The sequence below is a fragment of the Dermacentor silvarum genome, chromosome 10 (genome assembly GCF_013339745.2).
Source record: "Dermacentor silvarum isolate Dsil-2018 chromosome 10, BIME_Dsil_1.4, whole genome shotgun sequence".
In the NCBI taxonomy this organism is placed as follows: Eukaryota; Metazoa; Arthropoda; class Arachnida; order Ixodida; family Ixodidae; genus Dermacentor; species Dermacentor silvarum.
The window spans coordinates 151,525,448-151,530,076 of record NC_051163.1 but is presented as its reverse complement, the minus strand read 5'-3'; the positions used below and the strand labels follow the sequence as shown (position 1 = coordinate 151,530,076).

The window sequence follows — 4,629 nt, the reverse complement described above, 5'->3', positions numbered from 1 at the left end:
GGTGAGGAGGAGACGCGCAGCTTCGGACGTGCTATCACGGGTGGATGGATGCTATGAGCGTCCCCTTTGAAACGGGGTGGTGGGTTGCGCCACCGAGCTCATGTTATTATTTTGCCTAATGTCCTACCTTTATTTTTGAGAAACACACCAATACAAAGAATTCCAGGCATCAACCTTTTTGAACCAATACTATAGTGCCTAGAATGTAAGTATATTCTAGGCACTATACCAATACTGGGAACTCTGTTTCTGTACGTCTCCATTGTTTGTGGTCTCCCTACTTTGCTGCCACCAAACCTCCAACCGCCTCTTACTAATCTCTACAGCTGACATGTTTCGCGCGGCGCCCTAGGGTGCCTCGATGCCAGCGCCGCCGTTCAGGGTGGTGCCATCCTTTGACCGCCCCCGCGCCGCCGCTTTCTCGCTGCGACGCCATCTTGAGTCACAGCGAGCGGTTGCGAGTGCTTGGTGCTGGTGCTTAGTTCGAGACACAGTGCGCGCGGATGCTTCGCTGACGCTTCTACTTGCTGGACAGTGTTCAGCCGCATGAATGACAAGCTTGTCAAGTGCATCGAGTCGACATGACGGGCTGTTGTGTTCCCAAGTGCACCGGATCGACGCGTAAAGGGCTTCGTTGTTTACGCTTCCCCCGGGACCCAGAGCGAAGGAAGAGATGGGAAGCCCAAGTAAAGCGGTATCACTGGAACGCAACGGATAACTCCTACATTTGCGAGGTAAGTGTCAAGAAAGTTTAGACTATCGCATCGTGTTTCTCTGATCCTCGCTCACGTACGTACGTTCGCATGTTTTTAGTATTTAAGAGTTTTATAGTGTTGGCGTTGAACGATGCGGATACATGTTTTGTTTCTAAAGGGGAATCGGATATCTATTTTGCAAGAAACTTGGCATTTTTTGAAATTTTGTAATGGGACAGTTATTGTCGACCGAACGCTTCCGAAAATTTCGTAGAAATGCGGCAGAAATATTACTTACTCATTTGCCGTAATTAGTAAGAAATTGAAGTCAAAGTTGTTCCCGCAACGTCGGTCGCTTTGGCTATGATGTTTGCCATCCTCCGCCTTTCTCTTGGATAATTTCGATCCCTATAGCGCCCTGTACCAGGCCGCACCACCTGGCGCCAGCATTGCCGTACGGTGTAGGGACAGAGGGTGCCCCGGGCAAGCGTTCCGATAGGCTGGTTTTTATTCTTTCGCACTCGTTTATGGCATTTTCGGCTGGTCGTTCCGGAGCGTTCTAGACTTCTCTAGCAAGCCGCCGTGTCTTCGGCCGGTTCAACAAGAGCCTTGCGTTCTGCTGGTTCTTCACGGTCACTCACCTCTCACGCCGAGTGCTCTCAGGCACTCCGAGCCCTGTGGTCCGAGCAGTCTCCGAGATAGAAAGCGCACGGCCGCTGGATGTGGAAAGCGTTTCCCGCCACGTAATCGCAGTGCAGGGTCGCCGCTGTTGGCGACGGCTCACCGTAAGCGCTGCATGCTGGCATCTCGAGACCACCGTTTTTCGCGGCAGCGCCGGGAGCTTTAACTATGGCATTACAGGCCAAATCGGATGGTCTCGCATCTGGTATTGCGGAAAAATGTTAGGCCTAACGTTAGGAGACAGGAAGAGAGCGGTGTGGATCAGAGATCAAACGGGGATCTGCTAGCCGCCTGGTTAGCTCAGATGGTAGAGCGGCTGCCCCGGAAAGGCGGTGGTCCCGGGTTCGAGTCCCGGACCAGGACGAATTTTTCTTCAACTGCGAGGCTTTCTTTCGAGGAACCCGGTTGGGTTTCCATTGTAGCAATTGCTACATTTGGGTGGATGTCTCAGTTTCCCTTTAATTACTTCTCTCCACCTAGCGGATTTCCGCTGAACTATTACGTCATATTATGACTGGTAGCTTAAAAACAAAAGTGTGCAACCATCGCACTCTTTTGCGTAGAAACACAATGGGCAGGCAAATAAACTTGAGAAGCTAAGGACCGCGTAACGAGAGACAAAAAAGTTTTGCCTAACGTTACGTGACTACGAGTACAGTACGTGGTATTGAATAGAACGCAAAGGGGAGCAGGCCACATTGTAGTGGACATTAAGAGGAATAAATACAGCTTCGCAAATCATATAATGCATGTGGCAGACAACCGGCGGTTCATTAAAGTTTGAGCAGTGTCACGGCAAGGAATGTCGAATTAGTAAATTTATAAGCATAACATCAATTCGGCTTGCGCAAGACGCGAGTAACTGGATATCAACTTGTGCTCACTCCGATTTGTGCTAGTCAGACAGTGCAAAGCAATATATTTGTGCGCTGTTTTTACTGGCCAACATCGTTCTTAGTCATAAACTTAAAACCATCCTAATTATGTTAAAACTTACTTTCTGTTTTCGTAAGTATTTTTGTGCCTTGGTTCAATTAAAGGTGTCGGACGTTTCCTCTATAAATATTGAAGTTATTCCTACGTGCACTAGAAGGCTTTTACTTATGCTCAATTTGTCTTATACCAGAACTACAAAATGTTGTTGTTCTGTCACTTGGGAGTTCACGATGATATCGCTTGTAGCCACCTGCCTCCAATATTTTTTTAATCCCACTTGAAAGCTGTGATGAACGGCTTACTTTTTCAAGTACGCCGATTTGGTCACATAGCTATCTAGCAATTTAGTAATGGCCCAGACGCACTTATTTTTATACTAATCAAATCGATACAACACAACAATAAATTGCCTTAGTTTGCTATTTGAAAATGCTTGTGCGCACCTGAAGATATCTCTCGTAATTCACTTTGTTCAGGAGCAAAATATTCAGCCTGGCAAAGATTACCGTTCACAAGTAGCATATCTGCAAACCAAAGCAATTGAAACTGCACGACTGCGGTCGCATAGAATATAAAAAATGGCGACTTTTCAAATGTGAGCTGGGGCAGCACTTTGAAGCCTAATTTTAATAAATAAGCTGATACTCCACAAACAGACCTCATAGGTGTTATGTAAAGCATACCAACAAGTTCGCATAACGTCGTGCGGATGTCGTTTATAAAGTTGCTGTTAGCTGCGGTGCAGACAGGTCGTTACAGCAATCAGACACTGAGCATGAAGCTTCCTTGACCGGCGAAACACCGTCACTTTTCGTTGCAATGTCACCGTTGCAAGTGCACTGTGAAGTTCGCAGAAAGTGCGGCGTTGTTCACTCATAAAAACAGTGAGGCTCGCAGTATGCATGCTCGAGGCTTGGCAGGTTACTTATAAAAGTGGTAGCACGTGCGTAACTCAAGCCTCGATACACAAAGGGGTATTCTGCCTTATACAGTTATGTCTTTGGCGAGTGCCCGTACGTGCCCGTGATTGGCAGCTTGAAGATAATTTATTGTGTGTGTGTCATAATTGTGTCATAATTTATATCATGTAGTGAGCGTGTATGTGTACGTTTTCCTTGTTTTTTGTGTCCGGGTTTGTCCGCCTACCTTTCTTTAATTATTCATGAAATCACAAGAGTTGTCTGCACTACCTTCTCAATGGAAATACTACAACATATATGGCCGGCTGGCCTTGTGAAACGTAAACACTACGGGAAAAAGCAACACGATTTCGTGAAAATACCGAACTTGTGATAGTGACACACCTGCCCATTAATAAGGAACGGTGAAGTTTCCCAGACCACCTCACCGTCGTGTAGATATCGGCTCAGTGCAAATGACAACCTGGTGTCCGGCCATCAAGGTTTGTGAGTATTTTCAAAAACATAGTGGAGGCTGGGAACCGGCTTTAATAAAGGAGGGTCCCTGTCGGAAACGTCCAATAAAAAGACATATTAAATGGCGAGGAAATTGTTAACCTTGAACTATACAGGTTCATTTTTACGTTTTAAGGAATTTATAGAAGTCTCCTGTGGCAGGTAGTCTAATTCTTGTCATTGGGCAGGGTTATTCGATGAGGCGGACATTAGTAGCATGGGAAATCGAAATGCATATTCAACTAATTAAAGTTCACAAATAACTACTTACTTACGAGACATATTTCAATTTACAAATAGCAGCCGGCGAGTTTGTCAGGCGTATCCTCTTGGAATGAATTTCCAGAATGACACCAGTTTAGAAATATGCGCCATCAAACTCACTGTAAAAATGCACTGTTTCTTCACTTATTGGAGCGATGTAACGTAAAATGATTCCAAACTATTTTTATTCCAATTTCTGCAATCAGCCTCCACGATTGGTGAAACATTTTCGGGCCACTCCGAACTTCACCTGTCTGTCACGCGACATCACGAAACTCACCAAAACTCACCACGTCAAAGTGACATGCACGCGAAAAAAAAAGCATTAATATGCTGAACAAAACTGAAAATTTTTCTGAATAGCCACAGACTGCCCCGTTCCGAAAGGAATAGAAGATGGCTAAGGCCCTCGCTACTCGCACCTGCCGGTGAGCATGTGGCTATTTGCGCATGATAAACGGTCTTGCGTGGCAGTAAAACGTTATCGAGCCCTTTCGGCATGCATACGACATCGCTCTGCCAACTCTTCCTTGCTGAGGATCCGTTCACGGTCGGGCTCGACTGGCGCGCGCGCTCGCTTCTTACGGCCTTCTTACCCGTCGGGGAATTAATGGGAGAGTTTCTCCGCACGTTTCGCC

General features: G+C 46.3%; 1 non-coding gene across 1 annotated transcript; it reads left to right on the top strand.

Moving 5' to 3' along the window:
• The first annotated feature begins 1,665 nt into the window (after positions 1–1,665).
• Trnas-gga (transfer RNA serine (anticodon GGA)) lies at positions 1,666–1,740 on the top strand. Its single transcript has one exon. It is a non-coding gene; the product is annotated as a tRNA-Ser (tRNA).
• The last annotated feature ends 2,889 nt before the right edge of the window (positions 1,741–4,629 follow it).